We start from the raw sequence: 18,143 nt of genomic DNA, 5'->3' as shown, positions 1-18,143 counted from the left end.
TCCCAGAGGTCCACTTAGAGCGTTAGTAAAGTTTTAAGTGCCAAAACCACTCGTAATCACATGGCCATTTCCTACAATTTCTTTTTTTTGAACCTTACGTTGTCCTCATCTAAAAATATCAAACTCTGCAAAGTCTGACAGGCTTAAACAGCTGGAACATGTCACACAAACTGTTAAGGAAATGATAAGGGACAGTGCTAAAGATAAACTTCAGCTCATTGTTTTTAATGTGGAGGACTTTCCGAAAGGTCTGCAGAATTGTAAGGATTACACATAGTCAGGAACTGCATATGTTTGGTGTACTTTCCCACATCCTTCACAAAAGACTGCAGAGCTGTAGGTGCTACATGCAGGCAAGAACTGCATACGTTTGGTGAACTTTTCCACATTTAACCTTTAACCTATTGTGATGTTCTAACAACCTTGCAATGGCTGGGTAGACCACCATGACTGGTTCTGATCTTCTAATATTGAAATGCAGACATCTGCTTGAATTCAAAAAAGATTTGAGAGTTCAAAATGAGGCTTTTTTGGAGCATTATTCCAATCAGTGCTCTTTTGTACTATAGGATGTTTTGAATTCAAAAAAAAAAGTTCTTATATTCAGATGAAGTGCTTTTATCTCAAAAGATCAAGGACAATTTGATTCCTCATGATAGGACTCCTATCTAGGAGAAGCAGTTGAGATATTAAAGATATGTCATTTGTGATTTGTCTTTCCTGTGGGTTTTGTCTCTTCCAAAGAACCACTGACATAAATTGGGTTGAGGAGCGACACTCAACTCCATCTGGAGTTCTAGAATTAGAACAATGAGAACACTTAGAACTGCAATTATCACAGCTGACTGTGATTCCACGTTAGTTGATGTTAGGTTGGCTTTCAGAGCGAGAGGTGACTTTGCACCAGGAAGGAGGAGGAGGAAAGAGAGGGACCAGATTTACACTTCTTTGCATTCCCAGTGTATGTCATTAAAGGCAGGGGTCCGTGTAGCAATTCCCCTCCCATCCCACCTTCCTCGCTGGCCCGGGAAGCCTGACTCCGATCTGATTTATCTGCCCTGTCTCTCAGCCCCGGCTTTTCTTGCCAACGGGGAAAACAAAGCTGACTAGATTTACGCCTGGAGATGAGATGAGATTCGCTTTGGCACGAGCACATGGCTCTGGTGATGGTTCAAACCACTCCCCTCTTCGCCCCTGTCCCGCCCTCCCTTCCTTCCAATCTCCGATTGGGCATTCGGACGGCCACTGGGTCCAATTGATGGATGCTCACTTGCGCTCTGCCTCTAAAAATATTCTGTGCAAGACACGCTGATATTAATTCTCTCTCACAAAGCCTCTGTTCTCCCTGTGTGTCCTCTGTCCCCCGGTGAACTCTTGTCCTCTATATTCTCTCTTTGTTGCTTTGACATCACTGTTTGCCAACTTTTTACAATATAAGGGTTGGAAGGTATGACCAAAATCTTACATATGTCATATGGTTTATGCTTTACCACACTAGGGATATATCAAAACTTCACCAAAATTATCACCAAAAATTATCCCTGACAAGATGAACAGGACTTTAACATCTCAATGTAGCATAGTGACTTTAAATTATTTTCCAGTAAAAATATCTGTTAAAAATAATGGTTCTTTACTCTTAAAAAATGAGATTTTTGTGGTGTGATGCCATAGAAGAGCCACTTTACCTTCTCCAAAGAACCTTAAAGTGAACAGTTTGCATTAAAAAATTGATTATTTTAAAAACAGTTCACAAAAGCACTCTCAGATTAACTAAAAAAAGTTCTTCTATGGCATACACTATGAAAACTTTAGGTAATTAAAATGTTCTTCATACTAGGAAAAAAGTTTAATAAAAGGTTCTTAACCCTTTCGCACGTGAGTTTAAAATATTCTAGCTGAGCCCCCAGCGTGAGATTCTTCAACCGTTATTTTAAAATGTATCGCCTTATTGTTTCCATGCTGACGCATCATGCTTATCATGTGACACAACACAGCCGCAATAGATCTGTATGACACATGTATTGGTTTTATTTATATTTTCCTGCTTTATTAAAAATATTTGCAAACATACTCACTGTATTATGAAATATATGATATTCTGATTCTGAAATAAGGGCAAGTAAATCTATTTGGTAGTTTAAACACTCCCGGGTGATGGGTGCCGCCATGTTAGTTCGTGCTGAATCCGAGCTGTGGGATTTACAACATGCAGATTCATCCTCTCCTCCCGAAACACGTTTAAGTAGGTCTCCGGTAAATTTGGAGAAGGGCAACGTAAACTTTATAGTTACCTACACAATCTGTATATGATATTAATAAAAACATGAAGTCAGATTATATTTGTAAGGGTCAACAGAAAGATGAATGTTGAAGCTCAAATGCCGCTCTAGGCAGAACACGATGGTGCTGCCCCCACCTCACATTCACAATTAGGGATCCTTAAGATGCATGTAAAAAAAAAAAAAAAAAAAAATTCTTTTATCTATGAAATTACACTAAAATAAAAAGGTGCAAGCATGTTTTCAGTTTTTTTTTTTCATTCTGCAAAAAGGTGAAAAAGGTATACAATGCAACAGTTGCATATAATTTCTGTTTTATAGGCTAATCGATATTGTACACAAAAAAACTAAACATATGCACAACTTTTTAGCTCACAAAACTGGAGGTTTCGATTTTTTTTTGTTGAGAGATGCGATGTCATGTAAAAATCCAAATACGAAATGCGCTCTTCCACGGAGGCGATTGTAGTAGGCCTACTCATGACCAGATAATTGTATTCGTTTTGACATTTTTGAATATACATTAAAGTATTTTGCATGCATATAGACCAACTAATAGGGCGCTGCCGGGCGGGAATTTTTTATTCGAAATGTAAAGTTTATTTTATTTTATTTATACTAAAATAATTAAATAAATTAATAATTATCTCTATTTCTCTCTCTCTCTCTCACTCACTCACCTTCTCTCTCTCTTGCCGCCCTGGCTGAGCTGCCGCCCTAGGCGCCTGCCTAGTTCGCTTATAGGCACGCGCCGGCCCTGCACACCGGTGTGATCATATGCTTCAGGGAATAGCTAAGATTTGTCACACCAGTGTGATCGTACGCGTTAAATGGTTAAGGGAGCTTATTCTTTGGCATTGTTTATACCCTTTTTTTCTTTTAACCCTTTTAATCTTTATTTTTAAGAATGTAGATACATTTTCTAGAAAGTTTACAGAATTAATTCTCCAAGGGATATCACATTTTCCCGATTGTGGAAATTTAAGTGTATTTTACTGCACTAGCAGATTTTGGATCATTTAAACACTGTATATACTGCAAGTTTAAAACAAATAAAATCTTGCAATGTTGTTACAAAGTTATCTTTTTTATCAATGAAGGTCATACTAGGGCTTGTCTCATTTCGCTAAATTAAATTCCATATATGTAAATTAGAATTTTGCTAGCCAGCATAAAAAGCAATACTCCAACTTGTTTTGTGCCTACCAGCATCCCTTGACAGTTCCCACTTGTCTTGATTTTGACCTTTTGACTCGTAAAGCTGACATAAAGCAGTCTTGGCAGTGCAAACATATCTGCTGCAGTGTAAATGGTATCAAAAAATTGACATTTTTAACAGCATCCTTCCCAGACCTTATATATCTACGGCATTATGAACTACCAATTTTTACCATCATACTAATGGTTTATCTCTCGCTCTCTCTTTCTTCTCTCAGTGCCTCTCAGCTTCAATTCTTTTATCTAGCGCAGGTCGCAGGTGGGCCTACCTGTTAGTATCTGTTTAATTGGTTGCAACAGGGTAAACCATGCAGAGTAAAGAAGATTAATCTTCTCATACACACCAAGGTCTGGTTGAAGCTCTTATCTCACAGATAAATGACTCTTTACTCACTAAACATGTTGCATTGTGTAGTTTTGAATGGTCTTGTTTACCTCCAGTGTACCCCATTCAGGACTTGATTTATGATAGCACCGTTCCCGGCACTTGGGTTCTCGGTATCAATGTTTTGGTGGTTTTTTTGGAGGCTCATTACTAACTGTAAACTCTTCAGATTCTGTATCCCCTCCAAAAAAAAAAAAAGAAAAAAAAAAAAAAAAAAAAAATCGCCAGGGATTTGATTTCTACTTTATGGGAGACGCTAATGAAATTGACAACGCCTTAAGGTGCACCTACGCAAGTCCAAACTATGCTTGTACTTCTGAAACGAAAGACCTTGGAACCTTCAAATGTTTCTCTTCCATCGCTCACTCGTAGATTAATGGCGCGTAGCGTGCCGACATCTTTCAAATCTCAAAATAGGATCTCAGCTTTTAAAAATAGTTTTTATGAGCCCTTTCCAGCTGATCTGTGAACCCAACGATCATTTTTAATAATGCGCTAATCATTACAGGGACTCATAAACTGCAGCACCCACTGCGAAGGCAGGGCGAGCCGGGAGTGTATCAGTTCAGGTCTTGGCAGCTGTTCGGAGGCCGACAAATACAGCAGCCAAAATCCGGTGGCCGTTATAAATGGCCCTGTCCTTCAGAGAAAGATAGCAAGGACTTCAAGACTGCTGGAGACGAAGAGAGAGGAAGGGAGCGGGAGAGAGAGTGTACTACCTGCTTGGAGAGTGCTGTATTTGGGCGAAACATATGCCGATGACCTGAGGAATCATGTCAGAGTCTGAGGGATCGAGCCGCCCCCGGTGTTATGGATTTCAACATCCAGGCAAACACTGCAAAAACTCTCTCCCACTCCTTTTCAGTCATTTCATAGCCCGCTATATATACTGCAAATAAAAGTGCCAGAAAGGCCAAAAAAGAGAAACCTATTTACTGTAAAATAGTTCACCCAGAAATGAAAATTCAGCATCATTTACACACCCTCATGGCATTTCAAAACTGTATCTTACTTCTGTGGAACATAAAGATATCTTGTGAAAGGCATGTGTATGAATGTATATATATATATATATATATATACATACATGCCTTCCACAATATATCTTTATGTTCCACAGAAGAAAGATAAAACATAATTTCCACTCTGATGGAGAACAGTCAAAATTCTGAGTATTGCTTTCAGTTTTGTTTATATGTTGTTTATAAAAACCTTCTTCTTCTGCTTATCCTCCTCCTTGTTTTCCTTCTGCTTCTTCCTCTTCTTCTTCTTCTTCTTCCTTTTCTCCTTCTATCAACAATCATTATTAGCCTTCCACTTTCATTTAGAGTATGAGTGATTTAAAGTTGATTTGTGTAATTTCTGTAATAAATAAATAAATAAATGCGCTGTTGGTCAAGTGTGTGCAAAGTGAGGATTCTGGCATGCAAATAACTTTATCATTAATAAAACTTTGCAAGTACTTCTCGGAGCTCTTTGTAAGTACTTAAAAGGTCAAATGAGAAACGGCCCTCATTTTCTCAGGATAAATCATCTGAAGTGATGGCCAAATAACCTTCTCAATGTACATTCACTAGAAAGCAATTCATAGGAAACTCAAGTGCCTTGGTTTCTTTGACACAATGTACCGTGATGAGAAATGACAGAGAATGGAAAATTCATCTCGGCACCTTCTAACATCGATATTAAACACCAAAAAAGGCACAAATAAGTACGTCTGTGCATGTATTTCAGTGCTTACAGGAACAGAATAGGTTGTGTGCTGTGATGTTCAAGTTACACCTCATCAGACATTCCCACATTCCCAGACTGCTTTGCATCCCAGACTTATGGCCGCGGATCTGGGGGATAAGGAGCGTTCAGCACTTTGCGCTTAATCAATCTGTCCGTGAAGGTGACATTTTCAATTGATCTGCTGCAATTTACTTCCCCGAGTGTCAGGCCTATTTTCATCCGCTGCTGTTTTAAGGTGCTCAGCAGTGCCAGTGGGTTTGGAATATCAGAGACGCTCTCATTTGAAGGGGCTTTAGGTAAATGCACCTTGTTCTGGAGCCAGTAGAGCTTTTGTGAGTTGGGTGTTATTGTGTGTTTGTTTGCTTTTAAAATCTCTTCATCTTGATTGTTTTCACAGCTTTCCCATCTGTTTCCGAGACAATGAGTTCATTTATTTGCTTATTAGTAATAAGTGTTTGACATGATGATGAGAATTTTTAAAAAAATTCATCCGTTGCATGATAAAAAATCTTAATCACATTTTATGTAAATGTAAAGTTATAATAATAATAATAATAATAATAATAATAATAATAATAATAATAATAATAATAATAATAATAATAATTAATTAATTAATTAAATAAATAAATAAATAAACCTTTTCTCAATATAATTTTTTTTGCAACCCTCAAATTCCAGAGTTGTTTTCTTCTTTAAATAGTGGTAACTTGGAAAGCTACATCAATGGAAAGCTTATTTATCTTAAACCTCAATAATAATAATAATAATAATAATAATAATAATAATAATAAACCTTATGATGGTTTTGTGGTTCAGAGTCACATATAATATAATATAATATAATATATCTTTTTGTATCATATAATAAATAAAGACTTTTAATTTTAACTTTATATATAGTACAGGTCATAAGTTTGGTGTTTGTAGGTTTTAAATAATAAAAATAAGAGCGATATTTATATATTTTTGTATAATTATTTATTATATAATATTATAAAATAAACATTTTATTGTCAAATAAACTAACAAAAAAAATAATAAAAAAAACATACCCATATATTGAAAATAAAAATTAGACGACTAAATGAATGTAAATTAAATTAATATACACAATACTATTCAAAATGTGGGGGTGAGCCATTATTTTTTTTATTTTTTATAAATACTTAGATTCATAAAGGAAGTATTAAATGGATGAAAAGTAACAGTAAAGACTTACAAAAAGTATACATTTTAAATAAATATTCTTTTGAGCTTTCTATAAATCAAATTATCTGGAAATTGTGGAAAATATTTAATAGTTTTACTAAAATAAATATTTAATTGCCAGCAAATCGGCATATTAGGATGAATTCTGAAGGACCATGCGACACTGAACAATGAAGTAATGATGCCTAAAATTTTGCTTTCCATCACAAGAATAGAAAACATTTTAGACATAGAAAATTATTTAAAATGTAAAAATATTTCATACAGTATTGCTGCTTTTGAACATTTTATTTTTTAAAATGTTATTATATTATATTATATTATATTATATTATATTATGAATCAAAAACAACATTTTGCAATTGGTTAAGGATAACAAAAGGCTTCACTTTCAGCATGCTGGACGATCCTCCTCGGTTTAGCATGAGCGTGGCAGGCGGTGTGAATCTCATTTGGGTCAGTCTGTATTAGGATCTGAGCGTGAGTGGGACGGACAGGCTGTTGAGTCCATCCAGCTGGCCCCAGATCAATGGGTTTAAGAGCTGCCAGGTGTCAGATGCCAGCTAAAGAACAGGCTGGAGGTGGAACGGCCAGTTTAAATGACGCCAGTCGTACTGTCCTGTCGGTTAGCAAGGCGTTTAGTTCCTGCGATATTAATCAGCACTGCTATTGTGACGGTGAAACCAGTGATACCATTATTTATCTCTGTTTTCCTCCCTCTGTCTATCTCTCAGACTATTATTCACGCTCCATTCTCTGCGTGCTCGAATCCATGTTAGAGGCAGATGCTCAATTGGAGTCACATACGTTCATGTATTCAAGTTTGTCTCTGCCATCTTGATTATCATGCAAATCTGTTACTTCCTGGTACTTCATGCAGGCAGGGAATGAAAACAGCCATATTTTGCGGAGCCGACATTAATTTGGTAAAAGTGGATTGCACAAATCTATTGAAGTGGGGACTGAACCTCAATGCATTATTCAAACAAGCTTGCATCGGTGCCCTGGAAATAAAAGCACACCGAATAATCTAAGACACTATTTTTCATGGATGTGATCCAATATAGCTCATATACCTTCCATCTGTACTGAGAGCTTTCTTTTCCCTATTTATTTCACTTTCTGTGTTGGCTTTTGCATATAACTGCAACGGTAATGTATATAAAACCTCATATGCAGGAAAAGTCAAAAATATCTATTTAATACTGGATGTTGCTTATGATTTCAAAATCTGTGAACCCCTTCCCACGAGAAGGAATGATATGTTGCTATTCTTGTTGCTATGCTATTCTTTCTTTCTTTCTTTCTTTCTTTGCAAACTCAAGTAATCACACTTTGATACAAAGAAAAACAAAAACAGAAGTCATGTCATTATTTCAAATATTTCTCGTTGAGTTTTTCCGACCAACTGAGTTATGCTGTCCACATCATTTATAAGGACTTCTTGGCAAAACATCTGAGATGAAGTTAATATTTAAATGATACATAATGTAAAACGCCATTAAGTATCCTAAGCTATAAAAGAGCAATTTGTCATTATTCGTTTTATTATTAATAATATTTTTACAGCTCCGGGATATGAGATTTTAATATATCCTCAAACATCCGATACCTCTAAAAGCAAATTATGTGGACTGTAAAATCTGCATTAATATTTATATTTCAATTACTGTATGCCAATTGTATCATTTGTTTCTATTTTCATTTCATCAAGTAATTTCAGAAATTAAAATGCAAGTCTCCTGAGCAACCTGTAAGCATTGAAATGTTTCTCTAGGTTACTTTTAGTGGACTAGCGGCAGCTCCATTATTCAAGTTGTTGTCTGGCAGGATCCACGGCTCAGATGGAGCCCCAGGCGGCCCCGGAGGGGTCAGTGTATACAGATAGACAGAATTTACTCGTTCAAACATGGACCCTTCTTATAGGAAGGACCCCCGCGTCCAAGACACTTGCCATGTCTGTCACCGAGGAACTGTGCCAGCCGACAGATCGCCTCACTTTGAAGCCAAAGGCTCTGACACTGCAGGTTTATAGGCCGAGAAGAAAAAGAGATGCCAGCATTAAAGAATTAGAAAGACCAGACTAGCCTTTGAAGTAAAGGAATTTCACACTATCTCTCATTCTTTGATTTGTGCTCCCTAACTTTGCATGAGAAGGTCTCCCATGGCAACCAAAATGCATTTAAATGATGTCATGCCAATCACTAAAGGAGAAGGTTTGAATATCTGAAATATAAATGTTGTTTTTGAAGACAGGCTAAATGTACGCTCCATGCTAATAAACAGACTAATGTATAATGTATGATGTCAACATGTGAAGCATAAGGATGTCCATATTGATCATCTTAAAGAAATAGTTCAATCAGAATGAAAGTTCTGCATTATTCACACTTATGTAGTTCCCAGCAATTTTAGTATTTATTATTAGCTTTATTTTTAAGTCAGTTTGTCTAAAATTAAAGTAAATTAAATAAAATTTTGTTGCACATTTTACTAGGATTACATTTATATATATATATATATATATATATATATATATATATATATATATATATATATATATATATATATATATATATATATATATATATATATATATAGCTTTTTATTATTATTATTATTATTTTGCTCGCTTGGAATTGTAAGATTCTATCCGCTCTCTGAGCAGTTCTGAGATACTGAGCTTTAAAGTTTTTGCATTCCATAGACTTATGTAGATAGAACCATTTTTGTTAAAAAAGGCCCAAAATGTACACAGCATGCAAAAGAAACTTTGTGAATAAATCAATTTTTGAAAAAAATGTCAGGTAGAATCTTATAATTCCAAGGTGACAGTTTATATTTTATATAATTTCATCTTTATTTCAATAAAAGAAACCAATTATTAATAGTTTTCAATAATATATATATAAAAATGTGCACATTTTATTTTGATGTGTTTAATTGGTTAATTGTAAGTGGTGAATTGGGCGAGATTATTATGTATGATGTTCCTATTTTTATTTTAATATTATGTACATATTACTATGTTGTATTATTAATATTTGGAATTGTTTTGTATTTCTATACTTATCCTTTTCATTTAAATTTAATTTAAGTTTATTAAGTTTGTGATTTTGTCTCATTCAATCATTCATTCAGTTAGTTTTTGTCATTTTTAGTGCTTCAACTTACTTTATTTCGGGTAGTTGCAAGTGCAATAGTTCTAATATTAATTAATTTTTTGGCTCTATATACCTACTGTAAATATGCACACATTTAAATTTGGAATGTTGTAATTATTGTATTATTGACAAATTATTTCATTATTAACAAACCGGCGTGACACTGAATGAGATTTGACAAAAGATTATTAATGGAGGTCACACTTTATTTTAGGGTCCAATTCTCACTATTAACTAACCATTAACTATGACTTTTGCCTCAATCAAACTCCTTATTTGCTGCTTATTAATAGTTTATAAGGTAGTTGTTAAGTTTAGGGTATTGGGTAGGATTATGGATGTCATGCATTATATGCACTTTATAAGCACTAATAAACAACCAATATGTTAATAATAGACATGCTAATAAGCAACTAGTTATTAGTGTGAATTGGACCCTATACTAAAGTGTTACCCCAATGGATATTGAATTTAATGTCTTTCGTTTTCTTGCAAAATCTTTATTTTTATGTTAAATTTTTTTTAGAATGCTTGAAATGTACTCATTTTGGTCACATTTTTGGAGCTTTTAGTCATTTTTGCAGCTTGACAGGCTTTGGTCACCCTTCACATGCATGGCATGGAAAACATCGGCATATCATAAATTAATACACTGTCTCTTAAAGAAAGCACAGATTTTGGTGAAGTTCATAGACCACATGGAATCCATATTTAGCAACTCCATATTCATATTGATGTTGATTATAAAGTGGCTGCTCAGTATTCATAAGCAATTCCAGAATTCCTCTCACCCCATGTTTGCCCTGTTGTCTCAATTTCCCCTTATCACCTCCAAAGACACGACTCAAATTGAGTGCTATTAGTGTGATAGTACAGAGAACTGCATTGCAGCTATTCTGTAATATTTATGCCCGGTTCACACACTTGGTAACCATATGAGAGATGTTAAATGAAATCATCATTACTGTGTCTTTCATTTACAGATTGCATATTAGAAGTGTTGTGAACGTCCATGCATTTGCGTGTTTGTATGCAACACACTAACGCCATTAATATTCCGCCTGTGTTTCAATATCTGTCTGGATGGCCTTAATTATGACAGCTGGACCTGGCAGGGCTAGAAATCAGAGCGGGGGGAAAAATATCAATTGATTCACCCCAGAGGCCCAGCCGTCAATAATCACAGCGGCACGTCTCCAGAATTCCCCATCACAGCCCATTTCAAACCACAGTAACAATGAAACTATTATCACATGGATTACTTTAAGGTTTAAACTGGCCACAGTAGACTACATATCAATGGAATTTCAATTAAGAGGAACTGGTGCGGGATTCAAAGACAAAGAGTATTGAACAGGGGTGAGTTTGTACTCCACAGTACAAAGACAGCATAAAGAAAGCTCGAGATATTAAAGGGTCTCAAGTGAGGCCTTTAGATCTCACAAATTAACCCATGCTTCTTTCTTTGTGCACAAAAAAATTACTGTATAGGTCCAACATTTTGAGACCGTTATGAGTAACACAATGGGTATTTATTTGTTTCATATTGGCTGAATGTTGTGTACCTTTACTTCACTTTCTAAAAGTCTAGAAAATTTACAAAGCATCATAATGTGAAATGAAATGCATATGAATACATACAAATGTTTTATTATTATTATTACTTAATATTGTCCAGAACTATATAGTATGAGCCATAAAATGCCGTCATTAAATTTGATGAGTTAGGGCTTTTAGAATATAGAAATGTTTTAAAAGGGGTTTTAGAAGTGTGTGACCTCAAAGAATAATATAGAATAATCCAGGCCTTTCACAGCTGGACGTGTTACTGAAATTGGTTATGGGAATTATCTGTGCGGAAAATGAAAAAGCAATACGAAAAGTGGAAAGTAAGAATTGCAAATCATTATTATCACGGGACATAACATGGAAAATAATAGACTTCTCGTTTTAGTTGAGTGTTGAATGTCATCTAACTCAAATTTTTTAATGGTCTGTAAATTACCCATTCCAATTTTTCTTCTGACTGGCTGATAATTTTTTTAACACAAGGCATAGCTCTCATATTTGATGCTAATCAGAATTTGCCGTCTTTATCAAATGAATTTCAGTATTCAAGAATTATGCCATTCTTGATGACTCTGATGACGTTCAAAAGGGGATATTAAGTGATTTTGAGCCTGTACAAGCATTTCTAAGATTCTAAGAAAAGAGACTTTTCTCCTTGCCAAAAAGGATCAATAAATATTGAAAGACTAGTGATCCTCCATCATTTATGAACTGGGATGGATCTGAATTTTTCCTCCCGAATATATAGGACACTTTCATGTCTGAGAACAGCCTGTAGATGAGACGGCATATGTCTAGTTTAGTTTAGCGTCTTTCTGTCTTAGTGTCAGTATGTAGCTTATAGAAGCAATGCCTCTAATAATTCATTTTCGTGAATCAGGTTATTGAAAAGCATGATTCATTTTGGTGAGTCATTTTGTTCAGATGGTTGATTTTAATGAACTGGTTCGCAAGACTCAGCAAATGCGACAAAGGCAACTTGCAATTGTGGGAAAGTCAGGATTGTGAGAAATATAAACTCACATAAGCAAAGAAAAAAAGTCACAATTACCTTCTTTTTCTAGCTGGAAGAAAGAAAAAAACAGAATTGCGAGATGTTGACAAAATGAGAAGGAAAAAAATGCAGGATTCAGAAGTCAGAATTGTGAGTTTATTTTTTTTAGAATCGTGTTTACATCTCACCATCCTGTTTAGATCATGCAATTTTGACTTATTTTTCTCAGAACTGCAAAAAAAAAAAAAAAAAAAAAAGATTTGGTTATCGTTCCGTATGACACACTAAATGAGCTGAAACAATGGAATTTTGCATCCCGATGCCTATTGTCGTTTACGATTCCCCACAACACCCTACATCAAGCAAATCATGGCAAAATCGGGCTAAAATCATGTAATCTGAACCGGGTATAAAATTTTATCTCAAAGCAATAAATGGCAATCATATAGCAATATGAAAGAAGCTTGATATTATCAGAAATGTAATCTGATTTATCTTCAACCTGAATTCCAAATCTGTATTTTTGCTCCAGGTATGAGCTGGATTGATGTGGATTTCTTATACGGAGAATCAGAGGTTGGGGTTTATTTGGATTTACTGAATTCTTGATTGAATTGTCGTCAGACGGGTGAGTACAAATGTTAGTTTTTTTTTACCACTGTAAAATGTGTCTATGGCATTGACTATCCTGCTGGAAAATGTAACTTAAGTTGGTATAATTCAGTAAAATATAACAATACAATGGTTAAAATCATGCATGTTTTACATGTGCATCTCAATAAATTAGAATGTCTTGGAAATGTTAATTTATTTCAGCAATTCAATTCAAATTGTGAAACTTGTGTACTAAATAAATTCAATGCACACAGACTTAAGTAGTTTAAGTTTTTGGTTCTTTTAATTGTGATGATTTCGGCTCACATTTAACCAAAACCCACCAATTCACTTTCTCAACAAGTTAGAATATGGTGACATGCCAATCAGCTAATCAACTTAAATCATGCAAGGGTCTTGAGCCTTCAAAATGGTCTCTCAGTTTGGTTCACTAGGCTAAACAATCATGGGGAAGACTGCTGATCTGACAGTTGTAATCATTGACACCCTTCACAAGGAGCCACAAACATTCACTGCCAAAGAAGCTGGCCTTTCACAGATTGCTGTATCCAAGCATGTTGGAAAACGTGTGGAAGAAAAAGATGCAAAACCAACCGAAAGAACCACAAACAATGTCAGAGGCGTCTTACCTGGGCTAAGGAGAAGAAGAACTGGACTGTTGCCCAGTGATCCAAAGTCCTGTTTTCAGAGCAAGTTTTGTATTTCATTTGGAAACCAAGGTCCTAGAGTCTGGAGGAAGGGTGGAGAAGTTGCTTGAAGTCCAGTGTTAAGTTCCCACAGTCTGTGATGATTTGGGATGAATTGTCCATTTTGTTTTTTGAAAAGTAAAGTCACTGCACCCGTTTGCCAAGAAATGCAAAATTGGTTAAATCACCATAGTGTTGGTGTGCTTGACTGACCAGCAAACTCACCAGACCTGAACCCCAAAGAGAATCTACGAAGTATTGTCAAGAGGAAAATGAGAAACAAAAGACCAAACAATCCAGATGAGCTGAAGGCCACTGTCAAAGAAACTTGGGCTTCCATACCACTTCAGCAGTGCCACAAACTGATCACCTCCATGCCATGCTGAATTAAGGGAGTAATTAAAGCAAGTATTGATTACATGTACAGTAAATGAACATACTTTCCAGAAGGCCAACAAATCACAATCTTATGAAGTATTTTAAATTGTTAAGATTGAGGTTGAATTGGTGGGTTTCTACTTCTACTTAAACTACTTCAGTCTGTGTGCATTGAACTTATTTAATAAACAAGTTTCACAATTTGAGTTAAATTACTGAAATAAATTAACTTTTCCATGTCATTCTAATTTATTGAGATGCCCCCCCCCCCCCCACACACACACACATACAAAGTATATTTCTATACTTCTGTTAAACTCAAAATGCTAAAATTACTCCTCATGAGCATAACCTCTAACATTTTTTTTACAAATAAATGGAAATGACTGGATAAAAGAATTGAAAATGAATTTAAAAAGTTTGGGAATCCATTAAAAACCAGTTAACATGTTTTTTGTGTATTTAGTGTCATTTTGATTCAACAGGCCTACAATGATCTGATCACCTTCCGAACCCTAAAGTTTCTGGCAGAGAGCATCGTGCAACCCTATCTGCAATTTTCTTAACAAGACAAATGAGAACGTGTTGGATAACTGTTAATTACATCCATCAGCGGCTAACACAGATTAGCACTAGCGTACCTGTGGAGTTAACAGCTGTTTCAAGCACCAAAAGGCTTCGCTGGGCCTATCAGAGATTAGCTTTTCAAATTAATTCCTGACAAAAGTCGTTTAATCAGATTCTGTTATGTAATGCAGATTTCAGAAATACACAATTTTGGAAGGTTTGTGAGTCTCTTTAGAGTTTGAATAAACAACAAGGACGAACTGTTGCCCCAAGATTGCAATCGGTTAAATGTGTTTGCATGGTTTCTGACGAGTGGGAACCACTTTACCTTAAGGCTATTTTGAGTGGCACTGCTGTGAATAAAGGGTTGTGCTGGGTGTTTTGTGTTTTCTGGATATAATTTGTTGTTTGTTTAGATAAAGGGTTGTTTTATTCAAATGTTCACGTTTGATTAGAATCTTGAAACACTGATGCTATATTTCAGGAGAGTCTGCTGTTGAAATATGCATGGAGCTTCAGGGGAAGTGATTTGGCTTTACTTTTAGATATATTTGCCGGACATTATGGACATTATGCATTGTTGTTTTTATTTAAGAGCGATAAAGAAAATACAGAGCAGGATGTGTACAAATGAGTGAAAACGATAAATGACTTCTTGTCAAGGGGTGTAATCCTTACAGTTTATTTGTTTGCTTTGCAACTTGCCTCATTATTATAGAATTAAATAATGTGCGATGACAGTTGTGTAATCAGTACACTGGTCATTTTATAGTGACTTGAGTTTGATTCACATGTTGCAAAATATAAAGCTATTTTCATGACGGTACCTTAATTTTTATTCACTGGTTATGAATAGGGATCTAAAATGCAGTACATTGGTGTCATATAATTTATCAGCCAGTGTTAGTTGTCATTTTTTTATAATGTGATGACCAAAATTGCTTGTAAGATGATTGATCTTGATGTACTATTTTTTTAAATTAATTTAGAATTTTTAAGGTTATTAGTTTGCTTGTTTGTTTATTTACTTCCAGTAAAATAAAAATAATTATCAGGTTTTCAGTATCAGACACAATTTTTTCATCATTATTTATGAATGATCTTTTGGTTTGTGTGTGCATGTGTGTGTTTTAAGTACTATTTTTTATTATTATTATTACACTTAATCATATTTTAGCTTTTATATTTATATTTTAAGTGTTCATATTCACTATAATTTACATTTGAGTCATTTTGTTGTGTTGTCTGTCATTTTCATTATTTTTATAAACATTCTTCTGTTCAACTTTATTTTTTTTTCACATTTTTTGTACTTAAAATTAAACTTAATTTATTTCACTTAGTTGCCTAAGCACCGATCCAAATGTATTTATTTATTTATTTATTTCAGTTCAATTCAATTGATGGAATCAATTTCATTTAGTTGTAATAGTTCAATTGATGTATAGACATAGATTTTCAATAGTTTAGAAGTACTTCGAAGGCCAAACTTAAGCTCTTCCACAGCCAAGACTCTGTTGAAATATACAAGTGTTTGTGGGACAGGCTGTCTGTTCTGGTGATGGTTCTATTTGCCTGGTCCCCACATCGCCGCTGGATCACTGAGCGGCTGTACATGAGGAACCGCTCCAACGAGCCCCTTCAGCATTAATTAACATGGTCATTAATCAAGTCCAGTACAGATAGCGGCTTAATCCTGCTGTAATGCACTTTTCTGGAGGGGAGGCTCCAAGAAGTTAATTGGATTTGATTGGATATTGCTATGATAGTCCCACACAGAACATCTTTGGCTATTAAGTGAAGTTGTTGCCTTTGATTATACTGTTTTGTAGTGGCATGTGTTCCAGCCTGACGTGAGCAACATTCTGATAGAAGTGCCCTTCAAAGCTGATTTGACAGTTGAATTCTTTTTGCCTTCGTCTCTTTCAGTAAGGTTTGTTTGACTGTCTGTTTGCATCTCTGAATAAGCAGCTTTAGTGTGTCAACCATACTTAAAAGAGCACATGTATTGTTTGATCTGCTATTTGAATGAATAAACAACTATTAAAAGGGAAAGTGCACCTAAAAATAACAACTTGGCATTTTTTTTTTTTATATATTACACCCCATAACTACCACATTCCATGTCTTCTAAAGTCAAACTGTAGCTTTGGTTAATTCTGGTGACTCATGAGATTGTAAATATATATATATATATATATATATATATATATATATATATATATATATATATATATATATATATATATATATATATATATTTTTTTTTTTTTTTAATCACACCATGCTAGTTGTGTTATATGTGTTTTATTCGTTAAAAAAGAACCACTCATAACAGTTCTAGTTGTAATGTAAACTCTATTTGTAGTTTATTATAGGGCCTTTCGCACCACGGGAATCTTTTTTATAGTACCAGAACTAATTGTGGAACTACCAACTTTTGGGTGTTTTTGCACCACAGGAACTGGGTGCGATTTTAGTACTGGACTGACTTATTTGACAGCCAAATTAGCTCCTACTCCAGAGCAGGGACTAACCAGCTGAAGTGGTACAAAACGTGACATAAGTAAACCTTGATTGCCTAGATGCATTCGAAAATGCCCTCACCTGCCAATATTTATAATGCAGTGTAAAATACTGTAAACATTGTGTCAACATATTTTGCAAGTATGATGAACAGTGATAAATATACAGACACTAAAGTGCAGGCACTTGTAGCAAATGTAGCACTGTCAGTTGTCGTTGGAGATTCTTAATTGTCCTTTCCGTTCTTTCAGTCGCTTTATGTATACATCGATATTTCATGTCCATTATTGTGAAACCCACAAGACGCAACAAAAACAAAGCTCGGATCACAGCACCCTCCGTCCTCCTATTGTTAACGTTTTTTTTTTTTTTTTTTTTTACGCTGCTGAATGTTGCGCACAATGACATCGCTGTCGACTGGCTTACGTTACGTCCTAGCTTAGTTCACATTGTCTGTGTGAATGCAACCCTTTAAGTGGTACTGGGAAATAGTTTGCGCAAAATTGTCCCAGTACTTTAATAGTGTATATTTAGTTCTAGAACTAAAGCGATGCGAAAGTCCCCAGTAATAGGTATCCTTCATAGTATAAAAAATAAAATAAAATAAAAAATAACACCTCTCATAAGAGTCATTTGTTCATGAATCAGACCACACTGGTTGTGCTGTATTTTTTTTATTCACTATATCAAAAAGATCATTTATTTGTAACTAGTTCTACACAGGTCACACTGTACCTATCACTAAATGACAGTTGTTTGAAACCGGCTGCCAAGGTTGTCCTGTATGTTTTTGATTCGCCTAAAAGAACTGGC

The 18,143-nt window shown here is 35.0% G+C and overlaps 1 long non-coding RNA gene across 1 annotated transcript in view; it reads left to right on the top strand.

Annotated features, from left to right (window-relative positions):
- Window positions 1-15,597, top strand: part of LOC113083529 (uncharacterized) — a 39,284-nt gene extending 23,687 nt beyond the window's left edge. Inside the window, exons 2-3 of the long non-coding RNA XR_003283298.1 lie at window positions 13,091-13,186; window positions 14,723-15,597. This is a non-coding gene — a long non-coding RNA (uncharacterized LOC113083529). The remainder of the gene's footprint in view (window positions 1-13,090; window positions 13,187-14,722) is intronic.
- Window positions 15,598-18,143: the final 2,546 nt, after the last annotated feature.

Source organism: Carassius auratus, unplaced genomic scaffold (assembly GCF_003368295.1).
Source record: "Carassius auratus strain Wakin unplaced genomic scaffold, ASM336829v1 scaf_tig00038648, whole genome shotgun sequence".
Lineage (NCBI taxonomy): Eukaryota > Metazoa > Chordata > Actinopteri > Cypriniformes > Cyprinidae > Carassius > Carassius auratus.
This window is presented reverse-complemented; position numbering and strand designations above follow the sequence as displayed.